The sequence below is a fragment of the Rhynchophorus ferrugineus genome, unplaced genomic scaffold, assembly GCF_030347505.1.
Source record: "Rhynchophorus ferrugineus isolate W39M unplaced genomic scaffold, kcgeb_rfMv2 rfM1, whole genome shotgun sequence".
NCBI lineage: Eukaryota > Metazoa > Arthropoda > Insecta > Coleoptera > Curculionidae > Rhynchophorus > Rhynchophorus ferrugineus.
This window is the reverse complement of record NW_027472580.1, coordinates 44,033,238-44,053,428: the sequence shown is the minus strand read 5'-3', so window position 1 is coordinate 44,053,428 and position 20,191 is coordinate 44,033,238. Positions and strand designations below refer to the sequence as shown.

At 29.9% G+C, this 20,191-nt stretch overlaps 1 protein-coding gene across 1 annotated transcript in view; it reads right to left on the bottom strand.

The window, feature by feature from the left end:
- LOC143206811 (putative polypeptide N-acetylgalactosaminyltransferase 9) overlaps nt 1-19,824 on the bottom strand; it is a 336,211-nt gene extending 316,387 nt beyond the window's left edge. Inside the window, 1 exon segment of the mRNA XM_076419549.1 lies at nt 19,445-19,824. The gene's annotated coding sequence lies outside the window, so the exon portion shown is untranslated.
- Nucleotides 19,825-20,191: the final 367 nt, after the last annotated feature.

Below are 20,191 nucleotides of genomic sequence, written 5' to 3'. Positions count from 1 at the left end.
AATCTTGAAACTAGAAAACATGTATGTTTTGAAGCACAGCAGTAATACGTGGATTACTATCACAAGCATCGCAGTTCGGGGTGTAAGGCAATCAAAGACGAAATTTAATTATTTCAAATTAAAATAGTCTACTGGAATTTAGACAGAAGCTTGAAGTTGTATTGCATTAGTTCAGTTGCTCAGCTGTAGACTCATATATGGATCCATCATAACCTGGAAAACTATTCCATGTATATTACAGTGTTATCATGGAATTTAAAACAGTGTTCTTCAGAAGACTATCAAAGGTAAACTGGCAGGTGAAGGTCGAGGTTATACTCACAAATAATTCAGCTACAACAAACGACCTGTCCAGATGGAACAACGACCACGTACATAACTTTGGATGGTTTTTTAAGAGGTAGATGTGATAGAGAGACTAATGCGACGGAGGGTTGTTCAAATAAACAAGACGGTGTCTTTATATTAGACTGAAAGTAGCGATGAGTGAGATGTATGGTTTGTGCAATTTAAATTATTAAGTTTATAATGTTTTAGGTTTTACGAAATGTTATTATAAACTTTTATGAACTATTTGAAGTGGTTGTTGAAATAATATTTATCATAAATTTCTATTAATGACAATAACTTTGGACTAAGTAATTTGATAGCTTTTACTAGATAATCTTTATATAAATGGTGATTGTAGCTTTTTCTACGAATATTTCAAACGCTTTACGTGCAACTTGAGTCATAAGACCAGGAAAAGAAACTAATTGCTGACTACAAAACATTCTACAAGAATGGTATTGACGTTATGTTTGACCGAAGATATCAAATAGTACCTATGAGATGTGTAAATGAGTATTGGTCAAAACAGTCAACAAAATCTTGATTTGGAATCGACTTATTATTTTGCTGGAAAAAATGAATGTTACGGTATCAAAGGAACATTCAATCATTTTTATTTTTTCCTGAGAAGGAAATCATTTCACATCAAATTATGAGAATCGCTTTCCTGTTGTAGTACAATGGAGTTAATACTCTATATGATTTGGAATAATTATGAATACTCTGATAAACTATTCTTGAACAGTATTTTATTTTTCAATGTTACAATATTTCTTATCTGTTTTCACATATCATATAGATAAAAATATTAGAGGATAAGTATATGGTGATCTGTATGAGTAAAAATTGGAATAATGATAAACAGACATTAATATATTTGTGAATATAAGAGGTACATATAAAGATCAGTAAGAATACTGCTAGTTAATAATAACACAATTTTCAAATAACAAAAGAAACTCATAGTAATTACATCGAAATTACATGATTACAATTAACAGATCAATTGAAAAGTCCCCGACACATAGATGGCGCTACTAGAATTAAATCCATACTTTCTTGGCCAAAAACAACGACGAGTTGATGATTCGAAGCAGTGTTTGAAGATGATCAAGCGTAATAAACCGAGTTTTTGCGTCGATATGTGACAATGGATGAAACATGGCTCCATCATTTTACTCCGAAATCCAATCCAATCCAATCCATTTATATAAATTATAGTGGATTGCACACGATGAACTCACTCCAAAGCGTGTGAAAACGCAACAGTCGGCTGGCAAGATTGTGGTGCCTGTATTTTGGGATGTGTATCGAATAATTTTCATTGGCTACCAAAAAAAAGGACCATCAACAGCGACTATATAGCTATATAGCTATATAGCGTTATTGGACCGTTTGAAGGAAAAGAAAGTACTGCAAGGAACCAAAACACTGCACTGTGTCACAAGTCAGTGAAAACGATGGCAAAAATCCATGAATTGCTTCCTTATTCACCATATTATCCAGATCTGGCCCCCAGCGACTATTTCCTGTTCTCTGATCTCAAAAGAATGCTCGCTGGGAAGAAATTTTCGTCGAATGAAGAGGTGATCACCGCAACTGAGGCCTATTTTGAAGCATGACAAATTGTACTACAAAAATGGTATCGAAAATTTGGAGGGTCGCTATAATCGCCCTTGAACGGAATTATGTTGAATAAATAAAACTAATTTTGCCAAAAAATGTGTTTTACTATGGTAGGCCGGGGACTTTTCAATTCACCTGTTGTTATAATACTTCAAAAATTAAGAAAAAAATAATGACGTAAAAAATTGTAAATAGTTATTCCAAATGTGACTTTTAACTAAGTACATATAATCAGTTATCAACATCATATTAGTATATGTATATTAATAAATAGTTATTCTCTTAAATGGATGCTGCCCATCAAACGCATAGGCATTATCCCATATCAGCTAAAGTGGGAGTGCAATGGATATGTACTAGTCAAACATTTCATAATAAATAAGCGATAACACAAGTGCATCTAGTTGCTCTGTCAGTTTAACAGGTCTATTTGCATAACGCTAATTGAAATATATTCTGCGTCAAGCTCGAAAACATGGTAAATCAATGTTTAGTTTCAAACACTTTCCAGAATAGACCGACGGCCAAACAGATAATTTGCCATACGAAAATGTTCTCTAATTTAATAGTTTTGTACTGTTATTTGGTGTACGCTAAAACTATGACCAAAAATAATACGTTGTATACAAGCAAACGGATTTCAACTTCAAGGAAAACTGTAACACGGTTTGACATATTCTATTTTTATTTTAAATGACATTATTATTATTATGATAACATAAATTTATTCGTAGGAAATCATGCATAATGTATAAGGTACCTTATATTACAGAATCGCTGGTGTATGAAAGTATCTATCTAAAGTCCAGTTTTTTCACTGTTATCAAATTAAAATTCTAGATGTTGCATCAGTCAAACAAAACTATTTCATTTGGAATACCAGGTATGATACGTTAGATAACGCTATATAACTAGTGATTGCTAGTGATCTTTATTCTACTTTAAGATACTAATGTATACGGCAATTAATATATTTAGCTTGATTCATGTATTATAAAATGAAATAGTGACGTAAATTTGAAATGTTTGATAATAATGTGTAAAATCATAGATAATGTTGGTAATCAGCTTTAGGTGAAAATCATATCAAAGCGCACTGACAATGCTCCTCATCATATCATTTTACATTCCTTAAATATCTTGAATGTTAGTGTTAATATTTAACCGACTTCGAAAAAGGAGGAGATTCTATGTTCGGCTGTATATAAATTTTTTTTGATGTATGCTCGCCGATTTCTTCGTTAATTGTGGGCCGATTTTCCGAGATGGTCCCATGAGAACCAAATCTGGATCTGTTGGGGGAAAATGGTGGGAAATCGAGGGAAACGGCCAAATTTCAAAGAAACGTACAAAGTTTTAACATATTTGTTATTTAAAAATATCAGACATTTGTGTATAATGTTATTGCTGAGATGATGTGACGAAAAATCGGAAGTTCTCAAGCAACGGGGACATAATAATGTTTTGTCAAACATTTGACAAATCACCTAGGCTAGGTAGCGGACCCCGGGGTCTGAAGCGCTCCTTATTTTCAATAAATCTTTCAATAGTTCTTTATTCCTATTTTTCCTTATACGAGCTGCACCTTTACTTGGCCTACCCATTGTAATATTAAATAAAATAACTGCGTAATTTATTGAGTAAATCACTAACGCTAAAAAGAGAAAAATAAAATATTTCTAATAAAGCTAAATAACGATTGATATGAACATATTTTATTTTAAAATGTTTTTTTTGTGTTAAAAATCTAAGTTTATTAAGTTAATCTCGGTATATCGGTAAAACTATCAATATACATTCGTGAACAGTAGATGTGTCGTATCAAGATATTAAAATTGCCAAAGTTAGTGTAGCTAAAATATCACTTTTAAGTTTTTTACCAACTATCTACAACAACCATGGTAATCTCCAGATATTAATTCGTTATAGCTTCGGTTACATCTGCTTCCGATAACATGTCGAGTACTTCATTTAATCTAGGAAAAGAACGAAGAAGCGTCACCCGGGATTTATTTCTTATCTAAAAGATGGCGAGGAGTAGCAGATAGTAATATTTTAAATGTTCTTTCAATTTCATTTTTAAGTACTTTATGGAAAAAGTGTATCAATATTAAATAAATATCAATAGAATAGTTAATATTAAAAACTCTTTTACCTCTATTAATATTTTAACTCCCAATGCTTTCTTGTGTTGCCAAATAAGAATTGCAAATAATTAATGATGGCTGAAATAGCCTTTTTATTTATGATTTTTAATAGTTTAGATTTTCTTCTGCTTTATTCCAGATAGTAAATTTTTGAAAGTTGAACGTTTGAAAAAATTAATAGTTTCTTTTTTTTTCATTCTTTACCGAATCAGTTTATCAAAACAGTAGTATTTTTAGTAATTTAGTATAGACGAATAAATTCAAACCAATTAAGATTATAAAAATGCAAGACATTTGCACAAGTTGCATATTCTATCAGTTATTAGTTTAAATAATAGATTATATGTAGATAATATATTATAGATAGATAAATTAGATTAATAGTTTAAATAACGTATTTTCTGATCTATTATCTTTAAATGAACTAAAATATTGATTGTATTTATCTAATGATGTTTACCTGACCTATTTTATATAGGTTTGTTCTTGTGGGAATAATCATTTTGTTGCTCTCAAATGATACATATCTGAAAAGCATAATATTAGAATTTGATTTCATGATGTTCTTCTTGAAAGATGACTATGTCCATAAATATTTCTGATAATTATATTGCTTGGAATGACGCTAAAAATTAAGAGATTACGATTAATAAAGTCAGTAGACTAACTATGTCCATAAATATTTCTGATGATTATATTGCTTGGAATGACGCTAAAAATTAAGAGATTACGATTAATAAAGTCAGTAATTAAGTTGAATTGTGTTAAAAGGGAGACGCCTTTAAATTCCTTAAATATCACCCTATGATTGAAGTCAAAATGTCGACTATATGTTGACGCATTGTTGTAATTTCTTATGTGCTAAAATAACTATAAATATAAATCAGTTTTCCATTTAATCAATTCGATTCAAATAATAAAGTTAATAAACCATACAAATTTGAAATCAGTCAAGATTTTTTTAAAAATATCCGTCAAGTCATATTTAATTTAAACAAAGATTTCTCTAACAAAAAGTACGTTGATGCACAGCAATAAGATAATCCATCTCAATGTAGCACAGACATTGGCAAAAAAGTACAAAAAGTCCTAAAAATAATGTATTTAATAGAAATTACCGTTGAATGATTAGAATATTCCTCATATAACCTGCTTGCGGCTGTAGTTAACTTCGTCATTAAAAAACAAACAACATATATTATAAAATTGGCAACTTGACCTAATTACTTCAAAATATATGAAATTTATTATCAAGACGCCGAAAGCTGGAAGTTATTACATCGTTTTTCACTATTATGTTAATAAAATAGTGTCGCGTCGAATATAATTCATGTTGTGTACATTAAAGGTGAGCTCATTTTCTAATTCGGTTTATATTTCTTTAAAATATGTTGTGATACGAGAAATGTGATACGAGGAAAATATGTCCATCATGGAATACGAGGAGTGGTTATATACTAACAAGCCTCATTCTATATATTTTTATCATAAAGTTATGCATATTTTAATTAATATACTCTCCAATATAAATTTCGTTATCTCTTGAACGGTCTCCAAAATGTTGTTCTTCCACAACTTTATTCTAGTAGAAAAATTTTAAAGAATAGATTTTCACTAAAACGACTGTATCACTGAAAATAATTTAAATTTTGAAAAATAATTTTAAGGGCATATTATTATAAGGTTAAACTTTGAATATATAATAAAAAGTCTACTGTCTAGACTAGAATATCCGTTTAAAAATAAATCATGCTACATTATATTGGTGACCTCAAACGTATAGGAGACAAAAAGTATAGACAGTTGTATACATATGTATACATATATAGACATATGTTTACACATATTTTTTTAAATATAACTTTTAAACTTTTTGTTGTATAATACGAATGATAAGGGTGTCACCTATTTTTGGATTAAAGAAAATATTAGAAGTATAACAGGGAAGAATGAGGAATTTGTTTTCAATAAAATAAAGGTGAAATGAAGTATTTATATTTTATAGATTTATATTAACATATGTGTATAAAAACATTTTTTTATAAAAATTTATTTATATATATATATATATATATATATAATTTTTTTGGTTTTTATTTCAATTTTATTTATCAATAAAATGTGACATCAAGGGTTAGTCACGTGACACCACTACATGATAAAAACCGGTCAAATGCGTTCATTCCAAAATATTTTCTTTACAGGTGTATGTAATGCATATTTAAACTAACCAATCAAGTTAGTAGAATAGTGATCACAGTACTATCTGTATATATGGACGTCGCAAAACTTTCTTCCAGAGACGCCTATTGAGTTTTCTCTTTATAACTTTAACTGGGACGCACAACAACTTTGTTTTATGAATTACATCTTATATTAGATATGCCTAGTACAATCTTAATTTAGAATTAATTTATTACTACTGTTCTGTTGTACTTGCATTAATACATAAGCAAGGCGAGTACAGGATTCATATGTCAGTATGTATTTCCCAAATTAAAATAAAACTAATCTACTTAATCTAAAGTTAAAAATTCACTTATACACTAAACAAGTTCGTGTGGTTTGATTTGCTTCAATCTTCTGATTTTCTGTGTGTTGTCCAGCAGCTGTATTGCTTCCACGTTGCTGTGATTTAGCAACCTTATTTCATATTTTAATTAGTTGGTTACGTAGTGATAAGCATTGGTAATTAATCTTAGAACTTTGTTTTGGGTACGTTGGATTACTAGCTGGTTTGATGTCTTAGTGCAACTCCATCATTATACCCCGTAAGTCCAAATTGGTTTTACACTTGAATGATAAACCATTCACTTTCATCCTAGGTCATGTTGAGAGTATCTTCCGACTAACCAGTACAGTTGCTTGACTTTGAGTCTAATCTGTACTGCTTCTTGTCTAGCGTGATGTTTCCAGTTTAACCTGCCATCGGTATATATTCCGAGGTATATAATTAACATAAGTAAGATAAAATTTACATGGACCGATTTCGACCCATTAAGCTGTTTTCCAGTCCATTTGTAGATTTTGTTAATCGCTACTTGTGCTTTTTCTACAGTTTTAGAGATCCATCTATTGCCATGATAAATGTGTCGTCCGCGAATGTTCCAAGTACTGTTTCTTTTGTTGTTGGTATAGAGCAGATATAAGAGTGGTCCCAAGACACTACCCTGTGGAACTCCAACCAAAATAGGTTTAAGTGTTTACTCATTTTGTTCCAAATTTTTGTCATTAATCCCAAATGCCATACCCGGTCAAAAGCTTGTGAGGAATGTCCAGGAATATTTTAGGGCAGTATTTCTTTTCTTCGATTGTCGTCGATTTCAGTCGTCGAGTTCGTCGATTGTCGAGAGGTGATTTCGAAATCCAAACTGGAAATCTGGTATTTCTATAAATGGTTTAATGCGTTTTAACAGCACTTTCTCAAATAATTTTGATATCGCAGGTAGCAGCGCAATAGGCCTGTAAAATCCAACTTGTCCTGCAACTTGTCAAATTTTTGAAGCATAATTTTTCGAGTAGCCTTAGGATATTCCTAAACAACTTTATGGTACAAATGTAATATAAAAAATTTGAACTATGAAAACATTACCTTCATAATAAATACAATGAATATTAAACATAATTAATTTCACATCAGATTTATTACTCCTTAACTTCTGATGAAAACAGAAAACATTTCCAAATAATCTCTCGTTTCCGCAAACTTATTGAAAATCCTACTATGACCATATATGTTAAGACTCCATGTAACAACGAAGGTTATTAAAATTAGTTCACGTAAAACGGTAATATTTATTTGAACCGTTTCCTACTAAAAACACTAAACCAATTTGGTAATACGACCAACAATTTTCATAAATTATTTATAAACACCTAATAACGATTATTATTTGGGTCTGTAGGATGGTGACCTTCAAATTAACGTTGTTTTGTAACAGATAATCGATTCAAATAATTAGAATTCTGGAGTGAAATGGTACGGCCACGGATACTTCCAACTGAAAGTTTTTGTTTATGTCGCCTAAAAGTTAAGATAAAAGTATTGGAGAATTGTAATTATACGAATTGGAGAATTTTATTTATTGATTGGGGTTACCGCGACGAGCGGTTTTATTTTCTGCTGTTGCTATCGTTTAATGTTTATGTCAACATATTTAGTTCGTCGAAATTATCGCATTTATGTTATTTACTCTTTTCGCTAATTGTAATTCTAGATGAATACATTATTTTTAAGTTAAAAATAGTAATTATTTAAATAACAAATATTTTTATTGTGCAAGGTCATTTTTCTATTTTAGGGTAAATGATGTGGCTCGGTGACCGTTATTTATTGGCTATATAAAAAATGTGAAAAATACAATTAGATGAAAACGGATGGCAGCGGTGTTACCTGGAGACGAGGCTTGGGCAGTGGTAGCACGTCTAAACCAAATGATGGTTGAGCACTGGATGAATCGAAATACCTTTCAATAACGTCCCAGATAAACGTCTCGGGGTTACCGCCAGCTATTCAATATCGGGTTCTAGTTGGCGCTGCTGGCACCCCACCCGTGTTCAACATCTGGGATTATATTTCTGGGTATTTTGTAGACTGTTATTCCACGATATAAAATTCGACATGCCTCAAGGTCGCTACACTACAAATTGATCATATCTCCTGGGAATTCAATGTTTCGAAATAAAAATTTTGTATTGGTTCTACATCTGGCTTAAATGTGAACACCATATATATTTAATTATATTAATAATTTTAAAAACTGCAGGGACTTGGTTGGCACATTGGTCAAGGTGACAGGACGGTCCTCATGCCGTTGTCATAATCGCGGGTTCGAATCCTGTTGGGGCATGGTTCGTAGATTCCATTGAATATATGAGACTTTTTTAACAATTTCTTGACCACCCTGGCGGGGTTTAGTAGGATTTGACACCCTACCCTTTTATTGTTATTTATGCATTGAAAGCCCAGAACCACAATGATAAAATTGACCACTAGAATTCTTAAAACTAAATTACTAAAATTAATAAAATGGTATTTATTCTAATTAAATTCATGGACACTAGTGCATAGTCCCAATAGTGACTCTTGAAATCAAAATATTCATGTGATTTTTTGTAAAATCATCTGCTCCTTCAACTTCATTTTGTTTTACTTAGTTTAAACCATTCTCGATTTCCAACGTAACTCAATATTTTCGGAATTATGTTTGTGTGAAAAAACTCTCCTCCCCAATGCGAGAATTCATGAGATTCGCCTAGATCCCCTCTTCATCGTCCTCAAAAACTCACGTAATTAATGGACGTCCCCTTACCGTTCAATAAGTTGTAATCTCTTTCAGTAAATTAAAATAATTTTAAAGTTTTTTTTTGTAACATCTTTATTAGATACGCTTAGTACAATCTTAATTTACAATTAATTTTTTACTACTTTTCCTATGTACTTGGATTAATTAACAAGTAAGACGAGTACGAGAAAATACATCAGAATGTATTCCTCAATTATAAAATTATAATTATTTATTAATTATTAACTTATAGCTATAGTTTACACTAATAATACACACTAAATGTTCACACAAGTTCGTATGATTTTGTTCGTTCCAATCTCCTGACATCCTGCGCGCTGTCCAGCAGTTGTATTGCTTCCACGTTAGTATGATTTAATAATCTTCTTTCGTGTTTCAAGGCGAGATCCTGCACAACTTCGCAAATCCATTTGATTTCCAGGTCATCGTGCAGTTCTTCATTAGTTACATAGCGATAGGCATTGGTAATCAATCGAAGAACCTTGTTTTGACAGCGCTGTATGACTAACTGATTTGAATTTTTAGTGCAACCCCATATTTGCACCCCATAGGTCCAAATTAGCTTTATAATTGTATTATAGATCAACCTCTTTGATGTTAGATCAAATTGAGAGTATCTTCCGACTAACCATTATAGTTGTTTTATTTTGGTTCTAATGTGCTTTGCTTTTTGTCTAACGTGATGCTTCCAATTTAATCTACCTTCAAGATGGATTCCAAGGTATTTTGCTGATCCTGCTTGAGGAGTCGGGTATCCATTGAGTGATATAATTAAGTTTTTATTATTTTGCCTTAATGCAAAATTAACGTGGACAGATTTGGAGCTATTAAGTTGAATTTTCCAATGTTTTATCCATTTGTAGATTTTATTGACTGCCACTTGCACTTTTTCTATTGCCCTAGGCAGAGATATATCTTTTGCCATAATAACTGTGTCGTCAGCAAAGGTTCCAAGAAGTGTTTCTTTTGTTGTTGGAATGTCAGCAGTGTAGAGCAGATACAGGAGAGATCCTAAGACACTACCTTGTGGAACTCCAGCCGAGATATTTTTAAATGTCGAGAACGCCATTTCGTACGATACTCTAAATTTTCTTCCGAATAAATATGACTCCAGCAATTGACAATAGTTACGCGGTAACAATTTGCTCATCTTACAGATTAATCCCAAATACCAAACCCGATCAAAAGCTTAATTTTAAAGTAAAATAAAAGTTTTTGTGATTTTACACGTTTCACATTTCATACCTTATGTATATTACAGTGCATACAACAGTAAAAAATTATAAATATTTTTTAATTGGTAAATCTGGTAATACAAATTAAGACAACACACAAATTTTGGGACGATAATATTTTAGTTAACAGTCATTCTAAATAGTAAATAAAAAAGTCATAATAATAATATATTACTTACTAATGATATAAAAATAATCATTATATAATAAACGCTTTATGTTTTACAAAGTAATTTCTTTATCATATCTATCTATATAATATGTGCAGTGCATTAAATGAAATAACGGCTGTTTATCTATTATATTACCATTACTTTTCTATGCTAATAATGCAGCTTTGTTTGTTAAAACTACTAATTATAACTATTACATGTATATTTAACGTATGTATTGTTTAATAATATTGATAATAACTTTGTTAATAGCTTACTAACTAAATTTAATATAATTGCAACATTAGGTACAATTAAATATTAAATTAAAACTCAAAATTAGCTCAAAACATTTTCTTGTATGTTCCCAACTATTCTATATAGTTTAACATAAATAGATCCTTCAATTCCGTATATATACATTAAATAAACTACTGCTTAATTATTAGCCGAAATTATATGCCATATATTCAGATATTTACAATATCTGTTTTACTTTTATTATTATTGTTTCCACGATTAAATAACTATTACATTCTATTATTTAATTAATGATTTTTAGATGATGCTACAAATGTTACATTTGATGATAAGTACAATTAATGTAAAGTTCATGTATTGTGTTTGTGTAGTGTTTATTCAAAGTTATTTTGAACATACGCCATCAAAATATTTAATGCAAATGTTAAATGCAGCATTTTAGAATCAGATAATATTTTCCTTTTCATTTTATTCTAGTCAAAAAGAGATACAATGCTGTCTTATAGGTACGAACGTGTAACCGAATTTGACAGGCTAGTCAAATTCGCCCGATTGTCAAACGTATGCAAAATTCTTCAAAACAATATTGTTAAGAGGTTATAAACCAGCAAATGTTATTTTAATGCTTTACTTGTTTTGATAAATTACAAATCGGTGCTTATTATTACCCTGATTAAAAATGCCGATGCCAGACACAACATATTGCCTTTCTAATCAGTTACTTCCAACAGGAACGAGATAATTAAGGTCCCCTCTTGCCATAAAATTCGTAGAGAGGTAAGTATTTTTACTGTTAAATATTAATTTGCTTCGGTTTCTATTGATAGTATTTTAATAAGATTTATTATAAGGAGCTAAAATTGAATAAAGATCCCAGTTATAATAAGGATCTGTAATAGTGTTAACATGAAAAAATAGGAAAGAAAGAAATACATAGATAGTAAAAAATATATATATTAGTTCATGTGTGAAAGTGAATTTTGATTCGAAAGCAAAAGATAATGTGATTTTATATTTAATTGTGTATTAGTTATAGTGTTATAAATGATGATTACATCGTTATAAATAACGAAAGCTACAAGAAACTAAGGTATTTTATATGCACAATCTGCTGAATCAAATGCATAAGCCCTCCATTGCGATTAACATAACCCTTTTTGATGAATGTATAGCTATGCATGTTTAACCTCTCAATCACATTTAATCGTATTGAGAAGTCAAGAAATGTGTTGACCATCGGCTCCATGGAAATTTAATATAATTCTGTCGTTTGAATTCGTTCAATTAACAGCAATGAACTTACATTATTAAGAAACAATTATTACATTAATATTATATTACAAGAAACACATTCTTAAGAAAAGAAAGTTGAGGTTGGATTGGCAATTGTTCCGCGGTTACTCCGAAGAGTTCCGCAGAGTTAAATAAGTTGCGACAAAAGTGTCTCAGATAAAGCTCTCAGGTCACAAAATTTTGGATTACATATACTGAAAGATCCATAACTATAAACTGTTATCACCCGTTATTTAAGGGACAATTTTAATCTATAGATCCCTGACACATACGTCACAATTCCAGGATGTACGGCCACCAAAAGCAAATTGCAGTAGTACTGTTGCTCAGCCGTAGACTATTGAAATTTGGTGCCATCGAAACCTGTGAAACCATTTCGTATAGGTTATGCCTTGGAAATTTGGGTAAAAACACTAGACAAAGGTATAGACGATACACATAATTGTACTACAGTGTTACTATTTTATTATAAGCTCTACAGATGGGACAACAACTACGTACATCTATTTGGATGATTCTTAAAAGAAAAGTTTTTCATACAATTGATAGGTCTCTGATTAATCCTAAGAATGACTTAGAACATAGACATCAAAATTCATTTCAAGATCTTATAAATAAGAAAATATTTAAGAATATTACATAAATAATGTAGCTTTGTTACCGCTAAAAGATGGATCAATATAGTGAGGGATCTCTATACATAAGGAAAATGCCCTTTAAGTGGACCATAAAACAAAGAATTGAATTCTGGAGGAAACAAAAGAAATATTTTTAAAAATATTTGAATTTTAAGTTTTTAAACAGTACTAACTCTGACTCTTATTTCAGGATTACGCACATATTTATTAAATAAAGAATAGTTTTAACAAAAAATTGAGCCGACTTCAAAAAATAAATAAGGAACTCACTAAAAAGTAAAAAATAATCAAAGTTAGACATTTAACATAAAACAACGTTTTAAATCAAAGTATGTATATAACATATTACAAATTAGATTTGTTTTGTTTATTTTATTTAATTTTGTGCTGATGATACTGCGATTATAGCTGTCGGAGACAAGAGTGAAGAAGCCTCACGTAAATTACAACAGGCAAGTGACAATATAAATAATTGGACACAAGCCTGGAAAATAAGAATTAATGAAAGTAAATCTGTACATATGCACTTCACCTATAAACAGGCCGTACATGCACCAATAACATTAAATAACACTATCATAAACAATAACACATAGCAACAACGCTAAATATCTCGGAATGAATCTCGATGCAAAACTTCGCTGGAAGGAACATATAAAGAAGAAAAGAAAAGAACTGGAATTGAAATATAGGAAAATGTACTGGCTAATTGGAAGTAGATCACAATTATCAGTAGATAATAAATTGCTATTATATAAGCAAATATTGAAACCTATATGGACATACGGAGTTCAATTATGGGGATGTTCTGCAAAGAGTAACATTAATAAAATACAAATTTTTCAAAACAAAAGTCCTGAGAGGTATTGTGGGTGCACCCAAATACTATAGGACTGATTACCTACATTGAGACCTTCAGATACCCACATTCAGTTAAGAAATCAAGAGAACTGCAAGAGGGCATGAGGAAAGACTCCATTCTCATACTAATACTGAAATATTGCAACTTTTGGATACCACCAGAACAGGACACAGACTCAAAAGAATCAAACAGAATCAGAATCTGATCTTGTGTAGTGTTGTGTAGTGAGGTGCATATATTAAAAAATTCAGCAGTGACATGTATAAACATTATTTCACCAGAGACTGAGTTAGGGCCGATGCGTCCTCCTAGTTATATACCTAGATTTAAGTTAGCATAAAGACAAATTGTAGGTTAAACGGAAACGACTAGTAACAATATATTAATTAAATAATAATAAAAAAAATATTTAATTTTGTCACAAAATATATATTTTTATTTTTGTATTGTTCGGGCTCGGCACCGACTTTAAAATGATCAGTTGGTAGTAGTTAAAATAATATTGTAAATAAATAAATAGGTTTAGGTAGGTATTAGGCTAACTTGTGTACATAAAGTAAAATATAAAATACGTGTACTAGATAGGTGAAATAAGGTGTTTAAAATTTTTATTGAGTTATTAGAACGATTATTATATACATATTTTGTTTTAAAACGTCTTTCTATTGTGTTAAAAATCTAAGTTTGATTATTCCTTATTTATTTTTTTGAAGTCGGTTCAATTTTTTTATTAAAAATATTTTCTTTTTCTCTTTTTAGTGTTAGATATTTACTCATTACATTATGCAATTATTTTGTTAAGTATTGCAATAGGTGGGCCAAGTAAAGCAAAAAATTATTGACAATAAGGAACACTTCATGCCCCGGTGTCCGCTATCTAGTTTAGGTGATTTGACAAATGTGCTAATCAAACGCTCTACCAATTACACCATAGAAGCAGTTGCACTGAACTACTTCCGACTGTCACATCAGTTCAGCTATAATATTATACTCAAATATCTGATTATTTTAGATAAAAAATATGTGAAAACTTTGTACGCATGTGAGCTTCCTTGCCACCATCAGATCTTAACTTGGTTCCAATGGAACCAACTCGGAAGTTCACTCTATTAAATAAAAAAATAATTCTGCTCGGTCTATAATTGACGGGTAAATCAGCGAACATACATTAAAAAATATTTAAACAGTCGAACATAGAACGTCCTCCTTTTTTGAAATCGGTTAAAAAGTGATAGGAAATAACGAAAACAAATAGATGAGCTTTTACAAAAAAGTTATTAGAAACAAAGAACATATAAGAATATATTATATTTTTATATGTATGGAAGGAAGGACTACATCTTTTAAAACAAATATCAAAACCAACTTACCTTTACTTTATGATTACAAATGTGTTTATGATTATAAACTTAGATACAGACACTTAAATAATGATGATAATAAATAATGGTTGAAATAAAACAAATATATATTCTAGATTCGTGACTAATATTCTTGGACACGACATTTACGATTTAGTCACTGCTTTTAACGCTATACTAAAATAACGCCATTATTAGAGGAAAGACATGGTGTAAGTAATATATTGACGAACAGATGTTAATGTACGTATAAATATAATTCTGCATTGATTAATTTTATATCTACTTACAATGTTTTACATTTTAATGTTATTCAGAGTCAGTAAAACGGAAATGATAAAGATATAAATATTTATTCCATATTGATTTATAGCGGTTTTTATCTATAGATTGACATTTATGTATATTATCATATTATGATTGTTATTGTCTTATTAATAGTTTTTACCCTTATTAGAGTACCTTAAAAAATCATATTAATTTAGTACAAAAAATGGCTTTTATTCTCTGGGGAAGAAAGATCGGACAAGAATAGTGATCTATTCAAATTATCTTATTCAACTAGTTGTTCACACCATATTTACTGTATATATTAAATAATTTCTTGTCCATTTTTTGTTCTTATATGTTATTATTAGATTTTGTTGAACATGATTTACCTTTATTCTGCTGGTTATTTCGCCTTGTATAACATTACTAATTAATTATTGTGAGCTAATTTTTATGTGAACTACTTTTATAAAATAAACAGGGACGTTTTCTCAGATTTTCGCATAGTTAGTATTGTATTAAGCTGTGATGAACCTTATAATATTAACTACTGAAAATAAAGTTATTAAATTGTTTATAATATCAAGCTTAATTTCACTACAAACATTTCTACAACATGGTCGATTCCTATATTTATTTTAACTTTCTTTGTATATTTTAGTTAAAAACGTTTACATACGGGAAGTATTATCTATTATACGGAAATACGTTTCTGTTTACTTTTCAAACCATGGTAATTTTTTGTATATATTTTTTTTAAATATACCAGTACATATTATAAATCTGTTTATATATTAATTAAAATGTCTATATAAATTATAAATGTATGAAAAAAAAAACGAGTTTTCATATCGTTTTTCAAATAGAAAATAATTTAAATGTTTGTCTCTCCAAATATATGGAAGCTATAAGATATTCTTACGAATTTTAATCTTTTCAGATGATCAAAATGCTATTTTTAAAAGCCAATTCTACCAATATGTTACAATTTATATAAACTAGGTATGAATATAAATTGCGTTTGTGGAACTATAGTGGTTCTCCTCTTCCCCAAACGATTGAATGAATGCCATGATTGAATAAGATATGAATGGCTGTCCTCTAATAAGGTCTTTGAAGTTGACAACTCACTAGTTTACTGGACGCATTGTACATAAATTCTACCTTGTAAAAAGCCAAATGTAAAATATTTTTTATTCCTTTCCTTAATAATAATTTAATTTTAATTAATAATTATACTATATATTACTTAATATTAATTTAATTGCATATTTTCTAAACATCAGTAAAGTTACTACGAAAGGTATTAAATAAAATAATAATATATAATAATTAAAAAATAAAAATATTAAATTACTTTATGTTTTATCAAGCCCGACAATATAAGATTCTAAGGCAGATTAACCTCATAACCAACATTTTAAAAGATATGTCAGGAACAATGACTAAAGCAGCTGAAGATAACAAACGTTTACTCAGTTGGCTTCTGTCATCTGAAACAGTTATCTGGAGAGTGAAATAAATCAGATTAAAATATATTAAACCTATCGTTCTATAAGCAATAAATAAGTGAACTGTTTTATTTTGTTGATTTTTTGTCATTAATAATTTAAATTTGTTTGTTATATCAAGATATATGTGTGGTACGTAATGATATAGGATTTTTAACTGAATTGTATTCAAGTTTTCTTATTTAATGTAGAAAATATATAAGTAGTTTATGAAAATTAATGAAAGAACATTCAAGTCTAACCCAAATACTTTAAACAGCTTTAGGGTAACTAAAAGATCAAAAGATGTTTGGTGAATTCTGGTTTCAAAAATAAAATGAAAAACAGTTTTCAGTGAAAAACTCATTCTATTATGACAATATTATGGGAAAAGAAGTAATACCAATTGGTGGACTAGAAGAGCTATATATAATATTTTGCGAATTCGAAATATTTTATATACTATTAAATGAATTTAGGAACAGTAAATAATAGTATCAAGCCAAATAGTATTAAGTCAAAGGACTATATAGAAAACAGGATATATAGAAATAGTATTAAGCGTTAATTCTTATAATAATCTACTCTACGAATTTGTATATAATATAGCAATATAATGAAATTTATTACAATAATAAAACTATAATAAATAAAAGGTAAATAAAAACAATTATGTTTAATTTAATTAGTAATTTTAATTAATATTTACTTAAATTAATATAAATAAAACACACGGCCAATCTAATTTACTATTTCCAAAACTAAATACAGGTTTCTTAATGAATCTTAAAAAATTAGCTCAATTTTTGACTAGTGAGCGATTGCAAGAAAGAACATCTGATGAATACAACGAGCCCGACAGGGCTTTCCTTTTAAACATTTTTATGTAGATCTTGAAAATATGCTGTTGCAAAATTGCTTAATTGCACTTTTACTCCGATAATGACGCTATGTATTCAGTGATTGCATTTTAGTTTATAGCGATCTCCCATGATGATTTAGTTCGGCTATCGACTTTCCAATGATACTGATTTTCTAAAATTGAAAAAAAAAGAAAACTTGCTCGGTCAAAATTTGGATAAAAGAAAATAAATAATGTGATACTGATACAAAATCGCTAAAACTTGAAAGTAATGTTAATAGAGAATAATCTTAGATATACACTTTTATGAAGTACACTACCCTTGAAACTATTAAATTAAATATTAACATTTCGTATAAGTTCTAGCTGTAATAATTGCTTCCCATTTCCCTAAAGCATAAACAATTTTCAATGATGTCAAATATATATTTTTGCATAGCTGAAAACTGTTGAGGATGAGGAGTTGAAGAAACTCATTATAAACATGCATAATAATTAGAAGATGAAAATGTTACACATCATAATTCGTTTTAAATGTACGGGGTAAGGTACAAGTTAAAATCGAAATGATTTAACACAGTCTAGCGAAATGACTAAGAGATTTAAAATGGGCATAGCATGATAACCTTAAGCAAAAAAGATAATGGGATAAGTCTAACAATACAACATCGTTGATAAGATTAATTATCCATGGTCTAAAGCTTCTGATCTGTTTTCGATGAGATCAGCTGCGCGTAATTTATTATTAATTACTTAAATCGGCTGAAACAATTATGGGAAATCAATGTGATTACAAATAATGTGCTTTAGTCAAGCATTAATAGGAGAATTTTGACAACACTAATATAACAACTAGGCTTGACTGTAGTCATTAGCTGTTTTTGTTATTACTTGTTAAGATCAATATCAAATAACCTGTCTCAGTAAATTTTCCTAGAAAAATATTCTAATTCTTTTTGGATATGGCCAGCGATAGACAAAGATAAAATGTTTAAGGTCCTAACATAACATATCCTTTGATATTATAAAATACTCTACATGGCCTTAGTCTGTTATAGCACCATAAATATAATACAAACCAGTACATCAATATAAATTGACTGTATGCGATACCATTTTTATTTATTAATAATTAAAACCGTAACAACAATGTAAACAGTTATTTGTTTAGTTAAAAAGTTAATCTAAAATTACTTAGTGAATACATTAACATAAACAATATAACAAAAATGTATTTATTTAAAATTTATAACAATAATTGTATGGAATAAATAAATAAGCAGTGCCTGTATTAATAAAAAAAGTGGTTATATCTCAGCTTCCTGTTAATCTCGAGTAAATATATACAACTATCTGTGTTATAACACTAACAAAAAAACATGTTATAAAGTATCTGCGAAAATATGAAAGAAAGATGAAGGCATTTACTCATAACTACATTCTTCTTGGCTTCATGACTCACATTTAACACTTTTGACGAACTATAGTTTATCTGGGAATTCCTAAGTCAGCATTATATTGGATGTATTATTTTAATCATATTATTGAAAAAGGTGATATCATAAATATATGGAAATCCTGTTTCAATATATCAAGATCGGTTTTACTTACTCCCAAGTAAATCCCGGTATCCAAGCGAAAACTGTTGTTCTTCGACAAAACAAAACGCCAGTCACGATCACCAAAGCAACCACGATGAAAAAAAATAAATCAAAACAAAACAAACAAACAACAGGCTGCGGGGAGGAAAAATGAACGAACAGTGTAGCGCTACCGTTCCTAACGATTCGCACTAATCTGACCGATAACGACGAAGAGTTCGATGATCGGGGAGTAAAAAACGGGCCGCGATTGACGGAACCGATACCTATAACTGTACCCGAACACACGCTGAGGCCAACTGAAGACGAGTCGCTGCCGTAAGCTCTGTAGCGACGCGGCGGTCGACAGTTTTCGCGCGTCGATGGTCGTCGTGGCGAAGAAGCGGCTGTGTGGATTCGTGCGATCGCAGTCCGCGAACGATACGCAAGTGCCGTAGGTGGTGGTGTGGAGACCGTGACGGAAAGGAATTATGCCGGACGGTTTACTACCAAGGGGTGTCGCATGATTAATATTTAATTCATTATTAACAACAACGAGTCTAAATATTAACATTATCCTTTTAAAGTGCACAGTTTCTGCAGTCCCTTATAATGTTTGTTATACACGAAGAAGAAAAATAATTTTGGAGTTGTATTTGTCTGCATTGTCTTTTAATTACAGTAATAGAATTTGTTAATTATCACTATTTATTTATGAACTAATTATATTATATCGCATACTAATACCCAGGAGCGACTGGTGCATAACCCTATAGCA